We start from the raw sequence: 23657 nt of genomic DNA on the forward strand, positions 1-23657 counted from the left end.
AATGCTTTGACAAGGAATAAAGATTACGGGAATCCACATCTATCGAATAACAAGGTTAATGAACGACCCAGTAGTTCGACAACAACTTTGACCGAATTTGTGCCACCCATCATTCCTGAACCAATGATAAACCCATCTAAGGGAGTAGTACACAAATCGACATTTAATCCTCGTGCAAAAGTAGCACAGAATTATAATATAGTAGAGGACCTGGCCCAATCGTTGTCCGCTATGTCGACACTTGAGGTATCGCAAATTGCCTCTCCCAAAAGCAAGATATATTATCATTAATAGGTGGGATTGACCCAACAGATTCCAATCTTGTATCCTTTAATAAAAAAGGATATGACCCTCAGTTACCAGCTCAACTAGCTTTCCTGATTCAAGTGAAATCCCTCAACAAAATTGTTCATCGAACAATTATTGATGAGGGGGCATCTACATGTATTATGTCGATGAGTTACTGGAAAAATTTAGGCTCACCACCCTTGTCGCGATCGTCAACAATGTTAAAGGCATTTGATGGACGATCATACACTCCATACGGGATTTTAAGTAACTTTCAAATTGAACTAGGGTGAAAAACAGTAGAAATTGATGTTGAAGTAATCGACGGAAGCCTCAATTACAACATCCTATTGAGAAGGCCCTGGATATATGCCATCGCCGCAGTTGTGTCGACCTACTTCAGGAAGATTGCATTTCCCTTTCAAGGAGGAATTACAATCATCGACCAACAAACATTTCTCCCCAACAGTTCACAAGTTACGGGAAGCATTCCAATGATCCATGGAAGCAATCATTCGCTTCAAAATATCGGAGTAGGCCACCTAAAATACCCTGCCTTAATGGGTACTTTTTCCCTACCGCCTCCGAGAAATTTGGCAGAAGTGGCCACGGTGGGAACCTGCAACATGATATCTTCTAAATTTAGAAGATTCCTTAACATTTTGTCAGCATGGATCATCGCCCTAATAGAAATATTGTAGCAATCAATTTTCTTGGCCTGGGGGGAAAACTCAAATCAACGCTCATCGAGTGTTTGGATAGATAGGTCTAAGGAATATGGCACCTCTTCAGATCCTTGGTCACATGTACATTACACAGATGAAGGAATTGTTCAGTCAATGATGATTGATGGGGCACCGTGGGAAGATTACCACCATCGTTCCCATCTTCCGAATTACCACGAAGATTATTCCGGCAACCTTAATCATCCTTCAGTTTTTGATTTTCTATCAAATACAGTAAATACGGTGGATTCCCAGGATGGTTCTTATCTCGTGTCGACCTCGTTAAAAAAAGAAACAAGGAGTCGTGAGGATAGTTCTTTTACTGTGTCAACCTCATTAAAAAATGAAACAACTCCCTTTCCAAATCGAGTCTTTGATTACGATCTCGTAAAATCAAAGTCGAGTCTTTCAAAGATCTCGAAGGTAAACCTTCATTCCAACCACCGAGTTGAATGCAATGAAGATTGGGGGGCATGCACCTCTATTTGTGTTATTATGTTGGGGGCATGCAAACTTATCACGAGCAGTGTTACTGCAGGGTTCAAGCTCGTTAAAAAATAAACCCGCCACGAGCAGTGTTACTGCAGGGTTCAAGCTTGTTAAAAAATAAACCCGCATCGAGCAGTTTTAACGTGGACTTCATGCTCATTAAAAATAAATATAAGCAATGAACAAATGTTTCCCCCAGCGTTTAAGCTCAGTAAAAAATGAACCAAACCATCGTGAATGTAGTACTTCAGCCTTTAAAGCCTTGGTCGTGTTCTCATCATCACCTCCACTCTGTATTGGCCGATCATTCACCTCCATTCGATTGTTTACCCCTTTTGAGGAACAGCTGCAAAGAGTGATCCCACTAGACATCCTTGTAACACTGCCATGATTGGAAAATTCCAAACCTTACCTGGAATCAACTGCTACCCAATTTTATCACTCGTTCCTCAAAAGACGAGTCTCCTTTAAGCTCTTTGCAACTGACTCGTAAAATATGAAAAGATTGTCGAGCCATTGGCCTCTCCAACTCATTAAAGGGACTGGAAGTGCTATCCCTCCTTTAGATTTTAATCTTTTTGGACCTGAGGGATTATTACACAAAAAGATCGAGCGCTTGTTTTGTTCGGCTCGTTAAAAGTATCGAAAATTCATCCCTTCTGTATTGTTTTATACTTTTTCGGACTTAAGGGATTAGATGATGAAAAAGGAATTTTGGAGTTTCCTTTATGTTCCTTTTCAGACTCTCTAAAATTGAAAAGGACCAAGTTATCTTTGTCGTTAAACTCGTTAAAACTTAATAGCGACAAACTTGTCCATCGCAGACAAGAACGAGTTTCACTATCGCTAGGCTCGTTAAAACACAGCGATGGATTTTTCCGAAGGGAAAATTACAGAACAAGCATATGTTATCCTCCTCAAGCTTGACAAAAATAAAGAGGTATTGGTCAGCAATGACTGGGGAAAAATTGGGAAGAAAACTTGAATAAACTTTGTTGGTAGCAAGTCGCTCTTGAACATGACACTTTCACTCTACATCCAAGTCGGGTTGGGTTGTTTCATTCATCGGTCACATCACCATGGTCCCATCACATCATCCACATTTGGGGTTAATGCTACCAATCCATCATGTCAGTGTCGCCAATATGTGCAAGAGAAGTCATTCAGAGAATTCACCCGTGTCTCACCCGCTACAATACATTTACATTCCATTCTTTCATGACCGCCACCCTGAACCTTATGTCATCAGATCGTTTTCACCTCCATTAAAATCATTTGCTATGTTCTGTGTCATTGATGTGGGATTCATTAAGGCCCTCCTGTGATGGATCACTTCTTGTCGACATCAGCTCATTATTCAAGAAGTCGATCTAGGAACACCCCGTTCAGTACTTTGAAGCTTGCATGCCTCAATGGCAAGTTTCTCACTTCTGGCGACAGGTTTACATCAATGAATTTCGATTGAAAGATTTTGTGTGGTTTTCGACACCAAGTCCTTTATTCACACCACGTGAATTGTACTACAGTACCTTGAGGGTCATTATCATTATCGGTGATTCCTCTCGCGCCTGTTAACAGCTTACATCATTGGCTGGTAATCAGGCAATGTCTTTCCATGTTCGACTCCAGAACATCTCTCACATGGATAGACTTGTACTTCGAGTGAAGATCGAACGAGATTGAAGACCTGGATCTAGTTTCATCCATCCGGGCTGCGATATATATTCAGGGAAATAAAGACATCAAATGTACATTATTGCTGCACAGATAATCATCCAATCAAAGGGATGATGACTCTACCAGAATCATCAGTCTACACTCAGACGATTGTCTGTCCTATGTACATGAAAATGAATTTATAAAGTTGAGTATGGGAACGCCCGCCTCAGCTAGATCATGAAATTATTATGAAGATAATGTATTGTATTGTATCTTATTACAGGTCTCCTCCCAGCTTGAAAGAACTTTGGATCCTCATAATAAATCATTTCACCCGACATCAAAAGATTAACGACCTCATGCTTTATGGGGAAACTGTTATAGACATTTTTGGGCACAGCAACCCCAAGCATGAAATGTCCATAAACCAAGGGCTCCTAAGTCCCTAAAAGTGTTGTTCTAACCCCTAAAGGAACAAGGTCAACTCATTACAACTTCTCCCATAAGTTCTCCATGAAAAACTACTCAAAACTGGTTAAAACAGGATCATTTTAGCTGCTCCATAGGCAAAGTGCGTTGCATCTCACCTAAATACACTGTGGGGGTGTGTTGCATTTCAAAAATCCCTTCTATGGGGTGCGATGGGCGAGAAATGACAAATGGCAGTGTCATTCCGCGAGGTGGAGAGGCATGGAATCTTCCAGAAACTTCTCCTGTGACACTTGCCTCTCTGAATTCGACCAAGGATGAGTAAGAGATCATCAATCTCCAAGTGGAAGTAAGAACTATGAGAGGGAATACACTAATGAAATCACAAGCTGACTCATCCCCCTTACAGATATCTATATATGGATCCCTCATCCCAGAGATCCAGAGGCTGGAATTTTGCATATTGTAAGGAATTGTTGTTGGTTTCTTGAGACAACATCATAAGTGTTGGGTGATCTAAGCTTTGTATGAGGTGAAGAAGGGCTTACCTGCTAAGAGGATGATGTTGGGTCAGAACAACTAGTTGTAACTCCCTTGGCTTTTTCTTGTTTATCAATAAAAGCTATTCAAGTTTTCCTCCATACTCTTGTTTCATTTATGTTTTATGCATTTGTATGGTCAATTTACATCTGATCCTAGATTGTTTATGATTATCGATCCATTTTCTTGTATAGTGTCATGCTACTGTGATCCTACAGGTACTCTGTGAAGCTGGGCGTACAAGGGAGCAAGTAGCGAAAGGCTATCAAGAGAGAGAGGAATTGAACTAGGAGATTAGCACAAGACAGAGGTTGGTCTTCTTTGTTCTTCTCTCATCTATATTTCATAAAGGAAAAACGAAAGTAGCTTTACTTTGTTTGCTTCTAAAGTAGCTACCACACCTTAGTGGGATAAGCAGTTCTGTGTAGACACTTTTCCCTATAGCAAAATGGCGTCTCCGCTGGGGACGAATTAGTTTGTTTGTTTATCTTCTTTGTTGTCTATTTTATAAACTTACAGACGGAGCCTGAAGTCGAACCAGTTAGCTTTCGAACTGCATTTGCTATGCAAATGCAAAGTAGATAAATGCCGCTTCAGTCAATCTCCGGGTTTTGTTTATAAATTAAACAACTGATTTACAAACTCTCTGATTGCCCTCGTGGTAGCTCTTGGAACCTCCTTAGATCTACCCCTGATTGTTGCTTTACTGATTGCCATTTGCTCGGCCAAAACCCATGAACTGAATTGCAAACTGTGACCAGAACCCAAGCAAAGTCTCGTCTCTAGCCCAGCGCAGGTACTATTCTGTGAATCTAAAATTCAGTGCACTTCTCGAGTGTAGTAGGTGCGCTGCATTTCAAATTCCCTGTGTTACAGGTGCGCTCATCAGACTAGGCATTGTTCAGTTTTGGTTTCTGTGATTCATTCTTTTCAGTTCTATTCATGAATTTTGCTACCCGTAATCAGTATATCTCTGTTTGAAACCCCTTTTCCTTGTTGTTATTCTGCCTCCATTGTGCAAAAGAACTATAAATGTTTTTGTGTATTTGTTGAGTCATTTTCAGTTCTCCTTTCAAAAAAGTAACATAATTGTACTGTCGTCCTTTGATTTGAAAGTGTCGCAAGTGTCATTTTCAGTCATAGGAAAGAGTTTGGTTGTTGTAGATAGTCGATTACCCTGTTACTATTGTATTTGGTCTGAATTTGTAGTTTTTCTAGTGTCGAAAGCAAGTATTCATTCCCGAATCATAAAGTGTTGTGATTGTCTCCATTTTTTATTTCGAAAAGAAACTTGTTAGTAATTGTCGCTTGAAAAGTAATTCAGATTTGTGCATTAGCTTTCTTTTTACCATTCACATACTAAGAAAGTTGAAAACAAATACATGCATGTGAATTTGCATTTAGACTGTTTGATTGGTTTGATTTAGGACAGTGCATTTAGTGTGTGCTCTTTGCTCTTTGTGAAAGAACACTATCTCTCTTTCCTTAGTAGCTAGGATTTTCGTTGCACAAAGAAGATAAAAGACTGTTTATCATCTTAGATTGCATTTTAGGAATTATACATCTACATCTCACAGTGAACCTGAAAGGCAAATTTCTTAAGCAAGATCAACTATAAAATAAATTTAATGAATCTAACAACGCTTTGGAACCTAACGCACAACATCTAGAAGTCTAGGCTAGAGACGTATTCCAGCGTCGTAAAGCCTGGTAACTGTTGTTCTCACTGATGGTTGGGTGATTCCTCCACTTTGAGACGATAAGTGCCAGTACGGACTTGTGCTCCCACATACTGTCTAGTATATTTTGGGAGACCACAATAGGCTTAATCCTTTATCCATAGGAATCCATGTCTGCCGCCTTATCGATCACAATGCATTGAACACAGCATTCGGGAAGATTGACTGTCGTACCATAAAAAATATTCTGCAGTTTTGCGATTGGTTTGGTAATCCCTCTACCTAGATTTCCCGAGCAGTCCCTTTCGTTCCTTTTCAAACTCCTTAACGGAAAAGGTCCATCTGAGCACTTGTCACTTTAGGCTCATTAAAAGTCGAAGGCGACTAGAGTCATCTTTTGTTTTTTCTCGACTCTTCAAAATTGAAAAAACAATTTGTGTCAAAGCGTCTAAAATTCATCTAATTCGGAAACATACTTCCTCTTTATTTTTAGTTGATCGAGTAATCTGCAATCGTGGAAGAAAGTCATTTGAAACCTCGTCATTCGCAGAGGCTTACGAGTCAACCGTCTTTGTCTCCGGAATCGAAACTATTACGGACAAATCGAACTCGTTTAACTGGTTCCAAATCTCCTGGTAAAGTTAGAACAAGTGTTTCAACAACATCAGAGACTCCGGTTACTCCAAACATTTCTAGTATCCCTTCCTTTATAGAAGAAGTTCAACAACCACAGAAGGACAGTAGTACTGATCCTAGTCTGAGGGTAAACACTTGTAACACTGAACCAGTTCCATCTACAACCGGTTCGGAGAGTGTTGTTCCCCAAACATCTGTCGCTGCAGATTCCATACCTTCTTCGGCACCAGAAATATTCTACGGACCTGACGGTCTACCCCTTCCACCTGGTCTGATTGCTATAGAAGAAATTGTGGAAGATCCTCCATCGCAATTTGGAGTCGGGATCACTCTGTATCCTTCTTCATCAAAAATTAGTCTACCGCCAGCGGAAGCGCCTATAGAATCGCTAGGTAATCTTTTGGATAGACTAGAAATGTCTGAACAACTGTCAACATCTAGGACTATGTCGTCTGACACAGCGACGTAAGAGCTTCCTGCTATCACTCCAACAATGTTCGCCGGTATACCATCTGTCCCAACTAGCTCTCAATTGCTAGAAGGAGCCCACTTAGGGGCTATTTCGACGATATGGTCTGTTCCTGTTTGCTCATCCGGAATAATATCCGGAAACTCTTATGTTGAGTCTCAACAAATTGATCCATTTGGAGGTCAATTTGGGCAGTCCGTCCCTCAAGGGAAAACCAGTCGCTTAAGTACTGTATTACCACTGTATGGGGGGCAGTATACCCTTTCATTATCCCCTCCGGGAGGACAGCCATACGGGAGTTCAAAACAAAATTCGGGTTATGCTGGAATTACGTCAAGCGGTTGGGTACCGATACTACCTCAACAACCAAGAGTTGTATATTCGATGCAACAATGCTTACCTATGTCAAGTATACCAACTACACCAGCTATTGTGACGGTGTCGCAAGTTCAAGCACTACCTGTTGTATGCCAACCTCAAGTTTCTTAAGTTGTAATGCAACAAGCTCTTGAACCTGCAACTCAACCACAATCGTCGACTGGTGGAATGACACAGGTTCAAACGGGTACAATCACCCCTCATCTTGGTCAAACAGTTAGTATCGGGAAACAACACATGGCTTCACAACCATGGCTAGTGCAATACCAACAACCGCAGTTCCAACAAGTATACCAAGGTTCTGAGCAAAAAATCTTTGCGAATAGTGGGCAACAGTATATTCAAAACGGTCAAAATCAACCATTCTACAATGGTCATGCCCACCAACCTTACCAGAGTTACCAGCATCAAATGCATTATGCTGGTATGCAAATACCAACTGCTCAAGCAATCCCATCTTATCCTGAGTATGCTTCACCTAACCTGAATCAACAGTTACCCTTCGTGGTGACTTTAGAGTTACCTGATTTAAATCGGTTAACAAACGATCCAATCGCTTATGCCCCTTAGTGGCCAGCGATTCCGCATAAACTTCCATCAGATATTCCTAAATTTAATGGAAATCCAGGTGAAGATCCGTCGAATCACGTGATGACCTTTCATCTGTGGTGTTCCTCAAACACCCTAAACGATGATTCGATTAGGCTTCGCCTTTTTCAGAGGACGTTAACTAGTCCGACAGCAAAATGGTATATCGAATTGCCTAGAGCTTCATTTGACAACTTCAGTACCCTAGCCACAACCTTTTTAACCCATTTTCAGTTACCAATAAGGTATGAAACGGGAACGGAACTTCTTACCAATTTCAAACAAACAACGGCCACTCACATATCTGATCACATACAGGAATGGCAACGTCATCGTAGAATGGTAAAAATGTATGTTCCCGATCAGATTTTAGCTAAATGGTTTATTAAGTCATTATTTCCTTCCATCACGCAAGATGTGGAAAAAGGGGGAGTCGTCAACGAAGAGCAGGTTATCGCTCGTGCACAATATTTGGATTTGATTTACACTCAGTCTGGCATGCTCTACGATAAAATACCTGACACTCCTAGACCGGAATTCTCAGTCCCTCCTCCTCCTAAATCAAACAATGACTCTCATGTCGGCGATGGCGTGATTGGAGCAACAGACATGAAATCGACAAATTCTACATCTAAAAAGGCCCGTAAGATTTCCGGTCAAAATAAAAAGTAGGAACTTCTTGCCTAGGAAGTAAATGCCGGATTGACAGATAAAGGCAAAGAAACCAAGCAACCATGGGGCAAGAAAAAAAAAAGGGAGAAAAAAGAAGCAGGATGAGTCATCTCCTGAAAAACCTTCTGCAAACCCTTCTGGGCAAAGGAAACCCCCTGCGGGGTGTCATATATGCGATGAGGATCATCGGATGAGAGATTGTACACATAAAGCTGAAATTAAGAAACTCTTTAAGAGTTCAAAAACCTCAGCAGTTTTGATTGATCCGTTTCCAAACCTGGGAACCAAACTGGCTGCTAATCAAAATTCTTCCTGATCCCAAGTGCTTATGTTGTCTATCTCAAAGCAGCAAAATGATGCTGTGACAAGGAATAAAGATTACGGGAATCCACAGCTGTCAAATAACAAGGCTAATGAACAACCCAGTAGTTCGACAACAACTTTGACCGAAGTTGTGCCACCCATCATTCCTGAACCAATGATAAGCCCGTCTAAGGGAGTAGTACACAAATCGACATTTAATCCTCGTGCAAAAGTAGCACAAAATTATAATATAGTAGAGGACCTGGCCCAATCGCCGTCCGCTATGTCGACACTTGAGGTACCGAAAAATTGCCTCTCCCAAAAGCAGGATCTATTATCAATAATAGGTGGGATTGACCCAACGGATTCCAATCTTGTATCCTTTAATCAAAAAGGATATGACCCTCAGTTACCAGCTCAACTAGCTTTCCTGATTCAAGTGAAAGCCCTCAACAAAACTGTTCATCGAATAATTATTGATGAGGGGGAATCTACATGTATTATGTCGATGAGTTGCTAGAAAAATTTAGGCTCACCACCCTTGTCGCGATTGTCAACAATGTTAAATGCATTTGATGGACGATCATACACTCCATACGGGATTTTAAGTAACTTGCAAATTGAACTAGGGGGCAAAATAGTAGAAATTGATGTTGAAGTAATCGACGGAAGCCTCGATTACAACATCCTATTGGGAAGTCCCTGGATATATGCCATGGCCGTAGTTGTGTCGACCTACTTCAGAAAGATTGCATTTCCCTTTCAAGGAGGAATTACAATCGTTGACCAACAAATATTTCTCCCCAACAGTTCATAAGTTACGGGAAGCATTCCAATGATCCATGGAAGCAATCATTCGCTTCAAAATATCAGAGTAGGCCACCTAAAAGACCCTGCCTTAATGGGTACTTTTTCCCTACCGCCTCCGAGAAATTTGGCGCAAGTGGCCACGGTGGGAACCTGCAACATGATATCTTCTAAATTTAGAAGATTCCAGAACATTTTGTCAGCATGGATCATCGCCCTAATAGAAATATTGTAGCAATCAATTTTCTTGGCCTGGGGGGCAAACTCAAATCAACGCTCATCAAGTGTTTGGATAGATAGGTCTAAGGAATATGGCACCTCTTCAGATCCTTGGTCACATGTACATTACACAGATGAAGGAATTGTTCAATCAATGATGATTGACGGGGCACCATGGGAAGATTACCACCATCGTTCCCATCTTCCGAATTACCACGAAGATTATTCCAACAACCTTAATAACCCTTTAGTTTTTGATTTTCTATCAAATACAGTAAATACGGTGGATTCCGAGGATGGTTCTTATCTTGTGTCGACCTCGTTAAAAAATTAAACAAGTAGTCATGAGGATAGTTCTTTTACTGTGTCAACCTCATTAAAAAATGAAATGACTCCCTTTCCAAATCGAGTCTTTGATTACGATCTCGTAAAATCAAAGTCAAGTCTTTCAAAGATCTCGAAGGTAAACCTTCTTTCCAACCACCGCGTTGAATGCAATGAAGCTTGGGGGGCATGCACCTCAATTTGCGTTATTATGCTGGGGGCATGCAAACTTATCACGAGCAGTGTTACTTCAGGGTTCAAGCTCGTTAAAAAATAAACCCGCCACGAGCAGTGTTACTGCAGGGTTCAAGCTCGTTAAAAAATAAACCCGCATCGAGTAGTTTTAACGCGGACTTCATGCTCGTTAAAAAATAAACATAAGAAATGAGCAAATGTTTCCCCCAGCGTTTAAGCTCAATAAAAAATGAACCAATTCCCGGTAAATAACCATCGTGAATGTAGTACTTCAGCCTTTAAAGCCTTGGTCGTGTTCTCATCATCACCTCCACTCTATATTGGCCGATCATTCACCTCCATTTGATTGTTTACCCCTTTTGAGGAATAGCTGTGAAGAGTCATCCCACTAGCCATCCTTGTAACACTGTCGTGATTGGAAAATTCCAAACCTTACCTGGAATCAGCTGCTACCCAATTTTATCACTCGTTCCTCAAAAGACGAGTCTCCTTTAAGCTCTTTTCAATTGACTCGTAAAATATGAAAAGATTGCCAAGCCATTGGCCTCTCCAGCTCGTTAAAGGGACCGGAAGTGTTATCCCTCCTTTAGATTTTAATCTTTTTGGACCTGAGGGATTATTACACAAAAAGATCGAGCACTTTTTTTGTTCATCTCGTTAAAAGTATCGAAAATTCATCCCTTCTGTATTGTTTTATACTTTTTCGAACTTAAGGGATTAGATGACGAAAAAGTAATTTTGGAGTTTCCTTTACGTTCCTTTTCAGACTCTCTAAAATTGAAAAGGACCGAGTTATCTTTGTCGTTAAACTCATTAAAACTTAATAGCGAAAAACTTGTCCATAGCAGACAAGAACGAGTTTCACTATCGCTAGGCTCGTTAAAACATAGCGATGGGTTTTCCCGAAGGGAAAATTATAGAACAAGCATATGTTATCCTCCTCAAGCTTGACAAAAATAAAGAGGTACTGGTAAGCAATGACTGGGGAAAAATTGGGAAGAAAACTTGAATAAACTTTGTTGGTAGCAAGTCGCTCTTGAACATGACACTTTCACTCCGCATCCAAGTCGGGTGGGGTTGTTTCATTCACCGGTCACATCACCATGGTCCCATCACATCATCCACATTTGGGGTTAATGGTACCAATCCATCACATCAGTGTCGCTGATATGTTCAATAGAAGTCATTCAGAGAATTCACCTGTGTCTCACCCGCTACAATACATTTACACTCCATTCTTTCATGACCGCCACCCTGAACCTTATGTCATCAGATCATTTTCACCTCCATTAAAATCATTTGCTCTGCTCAGTGTCATTGATGTGGGATTCATTAAGGCCCTCCTGTGACGGATCGCTTCTTGTCGACATCAGCTCATTATCCAAGAAGTCGATCTAGGAACACCCCGTTCAGTACTTTGAAGCTTGCATGCCTCAATGGCAAGTTTCTCACTTCCGGCGACAGGTTTACATCAATGACCTTCGACCGAAAGATTTTGCGTGGTGTTCGATGCCAAGTCCTTTATTCACACCACGTGAATTGTACTGCAGTACCTTGAGGGTCATTATCATTATCAGTGATTCCTCTCGCACCTGTTAACAGCTTACATCATTGGCTGGTAATCAGGCGATGTCTTTCCATGTTCGACTCCAGAACATCTCTCACATGGATAGACTTGTACTTCGAGTGAAGATCGAACGAGATTGAAGACCCCGGATCTAGTTTCATCCATCCGGGCTGCGATATATATTCAGGGAAATAAAGACATCAAATGTACATTATTGCTACATAGATAATCATTCAATCAAAGGGATGATAACTCTACCAGAATCATTAGTCTACACTCAGACGATTGTCTGTCCTATGTACATGAAAATGAATTTATAAAGCTGAACATGGGAATGCCCGCCTCAGCTAGATCATGAAAATATTATGAAGATAATGTATTGTATTGTATCTTATTACAGGTCTCCTCCCAGCTTGAAAGAACTTCGGATCCTCATAATAAAGCATTTCACCCGACATCAAAAGATTAACGACCTCATGCTTTAGGGGGCAACTGTTATAGACATTTTTGGGCACTGAACCCCAAGCATGAAATTTCCATAAACCAAGGGCTCCTAAGTCCCTAAAAGTGTTGTTCTAACCCCTAAAGGAACAAGGTCAACTGATTACAGCTTCTCCCAGAAGTTCTCCATGAAAAACTGCTCAAAACTGGTCAAAACAGGATCATTTCAGCTGCTCCATAGGCAAAGTGCATTGCATCTAACCTAAATACACTGTGGGGGTGCGTTTCATTTCAAAAAACCCTTCTATGGGGTGCGATGGATGAGAAATGACAAATGGCAGTGTCATTCCGTGAGGTGGAGAGGCATGGAATCTTCCAGAAACTTCTCCTGTGACACTTGCCTCTCTGAATTTGACCAAGGATGAGTTAGAGATCATCAATATCCAAGTGGAAGAAAGAACTATTAGAGGGAAGACACTAATCAAATCACAAGCTGACTCATCCCCCTTACAGATATCTATATATGGATCCCTCATCCCAGAGATCTAGAGGCTGGAATTTTGCATATTGTAAGGAATTGTTGTTGGTTTCTTGAGACAACATCATAAGTGTTGGGTGATCTTAGCTTTGTATGAGGTGAAGAAGGGCTTACTTGCTAAGAGGATGATGCTGGGTCAGAACAACTAGTTGTAACTCCCTTGGCTCTTTCTTGTTTATCAATAAAAGCTATTCAAGTTTTCCTGCATACTCTTGTGTCATTTATGTTTTATGCATTTGTATGGTCAATTTACATCTGATCCTAGATTGTTTATGATTATAGACCCATGTTCTTGTATAGTTTCATGCTACTGTGATCCTATAGGTACTATGTGAAGATGGGCGTACAAGGGAGCAAGTAGCGAAAGGCTATCAAGAGAGAGAGGAATCGAACTAGGAGATTAGCGCAAGACAGAGGTTGGTATTCTTTGTTCTTCTCTCATCTATATTTCATAAACGAAAAATGAAAGTAGCTTTACTTTGTTTTCTTCTAAGGTAGCTACCACACCTTAGTGGGATAAGCAGTTCTGTGTAGATGCTTTTCCCTGTAACACACCCTAAAAGAGCTACCGGAGTCCAAGTTCTCCAAAGGGGCTGGTTTGCTCTGCACTTCTCCAAGGGAGAGTACACAGATTTGGATCTTCCAAGATTCTGGCACATTGAGATGGCGTTGGTCCTTCTAAAGCGATGGAGCCCTCTTTTCGACCCTGAACGAGAATAGATAGGGGCGGGACCTATCTGGGTAAGATTTCCAGGACTCCCATTACATTTTTGGTCTGAAGATGTCTTTGTCAGGATTGGGAACACTCTGGGTACATATCTTGACTATGATCAATCCTATGTTCAATCCAATAATCGGATGATGGCTCGCATCCTGGTTCACCTGGACACGAGAGAGGGTTTGGAGGAGAAAATCACCCTAAAATGGAGGAAATATACTAGGATTCAAATCCTGGACTACGAAGGAGTCCCTTTCCACTGTAAGCAGTGCCACAAAGTGGGGCGCATCTTCAAGGATTTCCCTCTTAACAAAAAGACAGAGGATTCCCCACCAGCTTCTACAATATCAAATGGTAAGGCAGCTTCCAATCCTGGATGTGCCCCAAATTCGGCCCCTCGAGCTTCAACTTGGGAAGGTACTTCTACAGCCACTGAGGACTCATGCATGGCTCCATCACCTCCAATGACTCAATCCCGAGCTGTTGCCAAGGCTGTAAAGAAATCAGGTACTTCCTTCTCTTTCTTCCCTATTTCATTTGTTTCTGTCAATCACAGTGCATTATAGGACTCTGCATTCATTGATAATATTTCTCCCTCCATTACATGCACTATCTCCTTGCCCCCCCCCCTTATTTCCACCACTACTCCATCTGTGCCTTCCCCTACAGCCTCACCTCATTTGTCCTCCCTGGAGCATTCGGATCCACCTCACCCGTATAACCTTTGATCTCGCCCTAACCAGGAGAGCTATACCCCTTAAAATTTAGTTATGGGCTCCTCTATCACTGAACATGTGCTCCAATCTACTTGTGGCTGAAAATAAAATCTTAAAAAATCCATTCAAAGGGTTGGGGCTGAAGTTGTCTCTGGAAGACAATCCACACTTGAAGGGGTTCTTAGAGCTGTGAACACCCCTGGGAAATTTCCACCATGAAATGGCTTTCTTTTAACTACAGGGGTATGGCTAGTGCCTCCAAAAAACTAGCACTTCGTAGGTTATTTGATGAAGAACCTTTGGACATCATAATGCTGCAAGAAACCCTAGGAGATGCCGACATAATCAGCAATACCTTATCTTCCCTTAAACCTGGCTGGCATTTTATCTCCCTTGATGTCGCGGGTAGATTAGGAGGCTTAGCCATCATATATAACCCTCGCTCCATTAAAGTTACTACATCTTGGGGAGGGCAGGGTTTCTCAACATGGAAACCTTCTTAGCTGACCTAGGGTTAATCATTAGGGTTGTCAATGTATATGGCCCTTGTCAGCAGAGAGAGGGGTTCTAGCAGCATTTCCTTAACATGGAGCTCACTTTGAAGGATAACTTGATCATCGATGGAGACCTCAACTTCTCCATTGGATTTGGGGAATTGTGGGGTTCCCATGCTCAGGTTGACCCCCTATATAGATTTTTCATGAATTCCCTGGAGCAGCATAACCTCTCTGATGTCCCCATGATCAAACCCGTGCCCACCTGAAGGAATCAAAGGATAGGGGAGGCAGCTCTGGCAAGAAGGCTAGATAGATTCTTAATCAAGGTGCCCATGCTACAACACCTTCATCGTTTCAGATAATGGGTGGGCTATGGGGGTATCTCTAACCACTCTCCCATATACTTGGAGATCCTTGGGCCTGAATCAAAACCAAAGGCCCCTTTCAAATTCAATCATATCTGGCTAAAAGATCAGGATTACTACAAGATGATCTCTGATTATTGGAGGGCAAAACCTCTCTCCAGACAAAGATCATTGGCTGAAGGGTTCTATCGTAATCTCTCTCAACTCAAACAATTATCCATTACCTGAGCCAAAGAGAAAAAACAAAGGAAGGAGTAGATTCTCTTGCAGATAGAATCGGAACTAAGTATGCTTATGGATGACAACAATAAGGGGTTCTGATCTGGAAATGACAGAGATCATCTTATTATGTTGGAGAAACAAAAGGAAAAGATTTTGAAGGACAGAGAGGAATCCTGGAGACTTAAAAGCAGGGCTATTTGGCTATAGGCAGGGGATGATAACACAAAGTTTTTCCAGAGCTATGCTAAGGGCAGAAAGGTATCAAACACCATCTGGAATTTGCCCAGACCTGATGGAGGAGTGGCTGACACCTTCAAAAATCTATCTCTCCTTGGTGCCTCTCATTTCCAAGACCTCTACAAATTTCCCACTGAGACCAATCTAGCTTATATAATTAAAGTGGCAGGCCTTTTCAACTAGTTTGTAGACAAATAGCAGGCAGCAAAGCTCAACTCACCTGTCACCTTAGCTGAGCTATAAGAGACACTGAAGTGGTTTAAAAAAGATAAAATCCTAGGCCCAGATGGATGGTCTATTAAGTTCTACTTGGCATTCTATGAGATCTTGGGAAAGGAACTGCTTAATGTATTGGAGGAATGCAGGTCCTCTGGCAAATTATATGATGCCATCAACTCTACTTTCATTGCCCTCATCCCCAAATCGGACTCCCCTTCATCATTCAATGACTTTCTTCCTATCTCCCTCTGCAACTGCCTCTACAAAATCATCTCCAAGATCATAGCCAATAGGATCCGACCTATTCTCTCTCAGCATATCTCCCCTAAGCAATTTGCTTTTCTTGAAAATCGCCAAATTCATGAGGCCATTGGCACTATGCAAGAATCCATTCACTCTATCAGATCCAAGAAGTTAAAAGGCGTCATTCTAAAGATTGATCTAGCGAAATATTTTGATCGAGTTAGCTGGCTCTACATCAAAATGCTCCTGATTCATCAAGGCTTTCCTCATCTTTTTACCACTTGGATCATGTCATGCATTTCTACTACCACCTTCAATGTCCTCATAAATGGATCCGCCTCACACTTCTTCCATGCTGAAATGGGTCTTAGACAAGGTTGCCCCCTATTGCCTCTTCTTTTTCTTATTGTCATGGAAGGGCTTAGTCGATTAATTGCTCAGGAAATCTGGAATGGCTGGTTTTATGAGCTTAAAATTGTTGATCACTGCTACCGGCAATTGGCATGCTGGCAAGTCAAGGAAAATCCACCATTACCCTGGCTCACACTTCCATCCATGAATCCAGGTTTGCTCAGCTACATTTTCCCTACCACATTACTCCACTTGATTAGGGCTTCAAATATCTCGGGTTCTGGATCAAACCCCTGAGTCAGAAAATCGTTGATTGGATCTAGTTGGTCATCAAACTAGAGAAAATATTAACGAACTAGAGCCATCATTTTTTATCCTAAGCAGGGAGGCTAGTGCTAATTAAATCAGTCCTAGAGGCTACACCGGTCTTCTCGATGGCCCTAGCTTGGATTCCCAGAAGTATCCTTGCTCGCCTATAACAAATCTGCAGTAGATATCTAAGGAACGGGCACCAAGACAAGAAAAGTTTCTCCTGGGTCAGCTGGAATAATATTGCATTCCCCAAAAAGTGGGGGGGATGGGGATTAAAAGACTTACCACTTTTTTCATAAGCCCTGGCTGCCAAAATGGGTTGGACTCTCCTCTCCAATCAAAACCTTTGGACCTCAATAACATATCACAAATATATATGGCCTCTTCAAGTGATGGAATGGGTCAAGATGCCTCGATGGAAATCTACAGGTACTTCAACTGTTTGGAAAGACCTGATAAATGCTCTTTTGATTGTCTGAACCCATCTAGCATGGCGAATAAATGATGGATCCAAAGCACGCATTGGATTAGATCCCTGGATATGGGGAGAGGAACATTTCCAGCTCCCGAGGGAGCTAATACATCACCTAAATCAAAGAGACACATGACTCTATTTGGGCATGCTTGGAAATCTGCAGATGATCTCAATATCCCACTACAGTGGCATCAGTTGTGGCATGACTACATCATTGCTTTAAGAGAATCCCATATCAGAATTAAGGAAGGGCCTGGTGAATTAATGTGGTGCCTCGCAAACAGTGGAATTTATTCCCCAAAGGATGGATACCTAGGTCTAATAAACAACAGAAAGCCTAAGCAAATTAGTGACTGGTGGCAAGGCATATGGAAAATGAATTCACCACCGAGAACCAAACTGTTCTTTTGGTGCGTTCTCAGCCACAAAGTCCCCACGGGGGATGCACTAACTTGAAGATCCATTCATGGACCACACTGGTGTGTCCTCTGCAAAAAATCATTTGAAACTATTGAACATCTCTTCATAAAATGCAAAGTTTTGATAAATATATGGAGATCCATTAGACCTGGAATTCATTATACGGCAACTGGGAAGGAGACAGCATAACACAACCCTGGAAATCCTGGTACAAATCTCACTAGGGTTCCAATATGCTCTGCCTCCCCTTGATTATCTGCCGGTCCATCTGGCTAGCCAGGAACAGGATCAGTTTTTAAGACCGAACAATCAGGTGGCAAATCATCACTGCTAAAATTATTTCTACATATCAAGAGCTCCCCGAATTCACTCAGCCCAGGTTGCGTAGACCAATTGCACCTGAACCTATCAATCACTCCATTCCTTGGGCCTTCTTTGATGGTGCGGCCCAGGAACATGGATGTGGGGGAGGATTTATACTACATCTCATTGGTCAGCACCATTTTAGAGTAAAGATGGGACTTGGCGAAGGGACAAACAACTATGCTGAATTAATCTTCCTTCGTCATTTACTGCACTTTGCATTAAGTCATGATTGCATTAATTTACAAATCTTTGGGGACTCAAATATCAGCATAAATTGGTTTAATAATGTTACCTCATGCCACTCACACACACTCAGGAGCATATTGGATGAAGTTAACATTTTCATATCTCAGTTTTACTCTATCACATGTCGCCACATTTACAGGGAGTATAATGACAGCACTGACATGCTTTCCAAGGAGGTCACAATACTCCTCAGAGGTCAGTGGATAATACAGGAGCAAAGGGGTACAAACCAGTACCAATTTTACCACAGGCCTTACATAGACCAGGATTATCATAGGGCGGGACAACCCTAATTTTTGTTGCATAATAACATAGGACTATTTACTCTATTTATATGTTTTGATGTATATATGCAAAACTGTTAAAGGTGTCACCTTGCGTGGTGTAGATATTGTAAAAAGCTCTGGTGTTTTTCTTTTTTCAGAACTTAATCAGGGAGTCACCCTGTGTGTTGTACTTGAAATTTTTGTTTTTCAACAGACAATTTAGGAAATATCCTGAGAATATTTTTTGAGATAGATGCCTAGATTAGATGAAAATCAAATGAGGCATATGTTGATAAGCATCTACTATATGTATTTTTTCACAATCTAATGAAAGATTACTATTTTTCCTTGGGAAAAAGATAATATGAAAAGGAATTTTATCACAGTGAAACTATTTTTCTTAATCATATCATTAGGATAGTTGAAAATAGGAAAGGACTCCATAATCAAGTTGAATTAGACGTTGCTTAAGTTTGGAGCATTTCTCACAATTTGTGTCAGTTTGAAGATTTCATAGGATTGTTTCCAAAGGAACCCTCCAATGGATTGTAAAGGAGTGGGGTAACTTGAATCTTAAGACTTTTTCCTTATTTTGTTGTGGAAAGTGTTTTTTTGTTTGAAAATAAGGAATATCAGATGATAGTCTTGGATAAGGTCCCATGACTCTGAGTTTGTGCCAAGTTGTGAAGCAAGATACATCCAAAGGAAGAAAGCTTTCATGGATAAAAGAAGCAATGACCCTCATTTGGGATCTTCTTCCAGAAGGATGGACAAGGGTAGAAAAGATAGGTCATAAACAAAAGAAATCAAATGAAACATGCAAAACCTAAAGAAACTTGACAATAAAAAAGGAAGAAGGGGATGAATAAAATATGGAATACTCTAGAGGTAGAACTTCTGGAGTACATCTATGACATCACATCTAAAACACACCTCTTGGATATGATCATTAGAGCCACAATCCTCTATTGGTCTAAGGTTTGGGAAACAAAATGATTCGAGTTCACTAGGCTTGAATGTAATGAGTACAATTTCTTATGTTACAATGTTTTCATTAAATGCATGCAGAAGATCCTTAGTCCATCATCCAAGCAGATTTCAAAGAACATACTGTGTACCTAGAGACCATTTTTTCAGATCGGTCTCTTCCTTTAGTGTTCGAACCCTTGGGGATTCTACTTCAAGGAAACCATAGTACCCTTATCTTGCTCTCTATTATTTAGAATTTCCCATTTCTACAAGCCCTGCTATGTTGGTTTAGTGTTGATTTTATAAAGCCTCCAAGGTGCTTCAATCTATGGCCAACTCTCTTGATTTCCTCCCCACTTTCAAGTTCTTTATAGACACTTTGGGCCACTTTGGAATTTTGTCTAAATAGGACCTTGACAGGGTAATGAAAGAGGACATTGATAGAAAATCCATCCAAATCACTCTATTGCACCTCTTTGGGGCCTCAACCCTAAGATAATTTTCTACTTTGAGCACTTCCTGGAGTTGGCAGATCATGCCCATTGTGACAGATAAGGTAGGTTTCCTCCGCACTAATAGATTGTTTCTTGGATTCTCCTCTAATTGATCGACACTCTTGCAAATCCATTATTCAAGGATCATGATCTGTACTCCCTCATGGCAGGAATAATTCATGGTGGGAAAAGGAAAGGAAAATAGTTAGGGCCTCCCCCAAATGCCATTTTAATATATCTCAATAGACTATAGATAAGATGTTACATGGAAAACAATTTATGCATGACAAAATGTAGCATTGGAATGGTATCAACTCTGAGGTGATTGACATGGGGATTTCACTTACGTATTCAGTTCATTTAAAAGTTTCATGAATGTCCTTTTATTTATTTCTTTATGACTCGATTCTTAGCTATTATATATTTTCTTGTTAATGGAAGCTCAAAGATCGAAGTTTCTTTTGCATTCCCACTTTTGAACTACACAAATTTTATTTTATTTTATCCCCATTGACCCACTTTTGTGATCATTTATTGGAAATTAATAAAATTATCTTATATTATCTTTAATTATCTAGAAATTTTTAAAGATTTTGCAAGTGAAAAACTTGGAAAAATTATTTTTACAATGAAAGAAGGAAAAATAACCAGGGCTATGAATCCTATAGAGGACCTTCTTAGTCAGCAAACAACAAAACAATCCTTTAACTTTACTGTTCTTCATAAGTAAAAAAAAATTCTTCATAAAGTTGTAGGCTGCTGTGAAATTTTGGTATATTTTATTGCAAATTCTGAACATAAACCTTTCCTAACAAGTAGAAAGCAGGAAGTCTCAATAATCATGGTCAGCTAGTCATTGAGTAGTTTTTTAGTATTGAAGCCACTGGTTAGCTAACTGTAGAAGTGCCAATTCTATTTCCAGATTCTTTAGCTAATAGAAGTAGTTCCATTTAAAACACACACACACCTTCCTACTATAAAATTATTATGAAAAATCTGAATCCAACGTACCTCATCTAGTTTGTTCTAGGATTCTTCATTTATACCTCACATTTGATCTATAGTTACCCCATGAAAATAAAATTGCAAAATTTTTATATAAACTTGGTACAAAATAAATGTTAAAGCCTTGGGTATCTTAGAAAAAATGTGAACATATTAAATATCTTAACATTACTACATAAGAATATCAAGGGAAAAACTTGCCTCCTCCTTAAAAGGGTCGTCATATTGAGGAAGAATTGATTGCACAGTATTCATATCATTTTGAATTTTGTCACAACAAAAATAGTGAGAATTTTGTAAGCTAAATATTAAAACATAATTTAGAAAATTGATTATCCAATAAATATCTACCTTATATGTCTTCATAGATCCCAATTTTCTTTTTAGCTTCTTTGTAGGCCTCATTTCTCGCATTTTTCTCTCAAATTTCAATGTTTTCAAGCATACCAATTGTTATAATAGCATGACAACATAATTAGTGAATCTTCAATCAACAAACATAACAGAAAGATGGATACAAAGACCATATTAGGTAAATTAAAAATTTAGGACTTGGAAGAAAAACTCAACATACCATCATTAACATCATCACCAGCAAGAACATTTGGATCCTTAAGTATCAATAAAAATACCCCTCCTTCAATTACTTTATCAAACCCATTAAGGACCTGTAGTCCTATGACATCCTCTACATATCAACAACACTACACATTTTTTAGAGCAAGGTGTTGACCACATAACATGGATATATGATAGATTGATATCATATCAAGTATACTACACACCCATCTACTAATTTTGGAGGTTTTAACATCTAGTGAATCCATCCACTTTTCTCTTATTTCAACACATACCAAACATATCCTAGAAATGTAAGATTCATAAATATAGTGAAGTAGTAAGAATACAAAAAAAAAACATTTGCAACAACTGAGCAGAGAAGACTATAGAAAAAGAGTTTAAGAAATAAATTATTACTTCCACTATGCACTGCCCTTTCTTCATTGTCACTTTTTATATCCTCAACATTATCCTAAGTAAACGAAGCACCCATATCAAATAAAATTTTATATTCAAAGCTATAAGTTGAATAATGATTATTATAACAAGAAATTGAAAAATAAGATATAATATCATTATAATATAAACAAAAGACACTCATGTGTGCCTCAAGAGGTTACAACCCTGCTCCTCAAAATCCTAGCAAGATGTGTTGCTTTTTCCCTCACAGTATTTTTATGCTCCTCAATTTTTATACTCTTATTTACCCACATTCATTGCCACATCGACAAAAACGTTGATAGTCAATTAGGTTTATCTCGAGTGGTTGGGAGGAATGATTTTGTTATCCTCCCCACCCAGGTTCAATCCCCAAAGTAACATGTTGAGTTTATAAAGATTATATTGTTTTAATGGCTTCAAGAATTGTTGTTTATTGACCATGTGCCCTTAACAGTAAAGTTACATGTGCTAAGGGATCTCTTAGTTACATATAAGAAACATCGATAGTCAATTGGGTTTATCTCAAGTGGTTGGGGGGAATTATTTTGTTATCCTCCCAACCTAGGTTCAATCCCCAAAGTAACATGTTGATCTCATAAAGAGTATATTGTTTTAATGGCTTCAAGAATTTTTGTTGACCAACCATGTGCCCTTAACAGTAAAGTTACATGTGCTAAAGGATATTTTAGTTACATATAAGAAACATTGATAGTCAATTGGGTTTATCTCGAGTGGTTGGGAGGAAGGATTTTGTTATCCTCCCCACCCAGGTTCAATCCCAAAAGTAACATGTTGAGCTCATAAAGAGTCTATTGTTTTAATGGCTTCAAGCATTGTTATGGACATGCCATGTGCACTAAAAATTCTAGGGTTTACCGTGTGTACCATCCTCAAAACGAGGGGAAGTACTTAGGGGTTTTCCCCGTACAATTTTATAACGTAGAAAAAGATATAAGTAACGTCGATACCAATTAGAGAAATATACATAAGGTTTAAATAGTGACAAAATATTGGTACAAGAAATACAAATCCAAATCTAAGATCAAATGGCAATCAAGCAGATACATTTTATTGCAAGTAATACACTACATTTCAAGGGTATCAGTAATCCATTATTTCATGTTGTATCTTCAAGTATAAGTTACTCTACCCTTGACAAAATTGTTGTCTTCATTAAATCTAAGCCTCGAATGAGAGAATATGCTTCATTATTTATAAATATCTCAAAAGAGTGAAGCTACAAACACAAAAATAAATGTATAACGAGAATAATCAATGTTATACCACTTCTCTATCTCAAGAGATGTTTGCATAGTACCATTGAAATTATTTTTTTATCTATGATCTCCCATCACTTTAGAGATATCAGAAAAAAGGATTCAAATCTATCAATAGAAGTGTGGTATTACCTCATAAACAATGCCAATTTGTAAAAGATAAAGGAACAACCTGCATATATGGAAACTATATAGTAGAAGAGAGGATATCTATAAAAAAAGTGGTTAGTATGACATATTTCTTCCCCAATTATGTGACAGAAGCTAAGAATCAAATTAACCAAGGCCACCTCTAGGGAGTAGGTTTAGGT

At 39.7% G+C, this 23657-nt stretch overlaps 1 pseudogene; it reads right to left on the reverse strand.

Moving 5' to 3' along the window:
- LOC149194348 (SART-1 family protein DOT2-like) overlaps positions 1–22341 on the reverse strand; it is a 61630-nt pseudogene extending 39289 nt beyond the window's left edge.
- Between the last annotated feature and the right edge of the window lie 1316 nt (positions 22342–23657).

This window comes from Pinus tabuliformis, chromosome 2_2 (genome assembly GCF_031772625.1).
Source record: "Pinus tabuliformis cultivar Carrire ecotype Pingquan chromosome 2_2, CPIR1, whole genome shotgun sequence".
NCBI lineage: Eukaryota > Viridiplantae > Streptophyta > Pinopsida > Pinales > Pinaceae > Pinus > Pinus tabuliformis.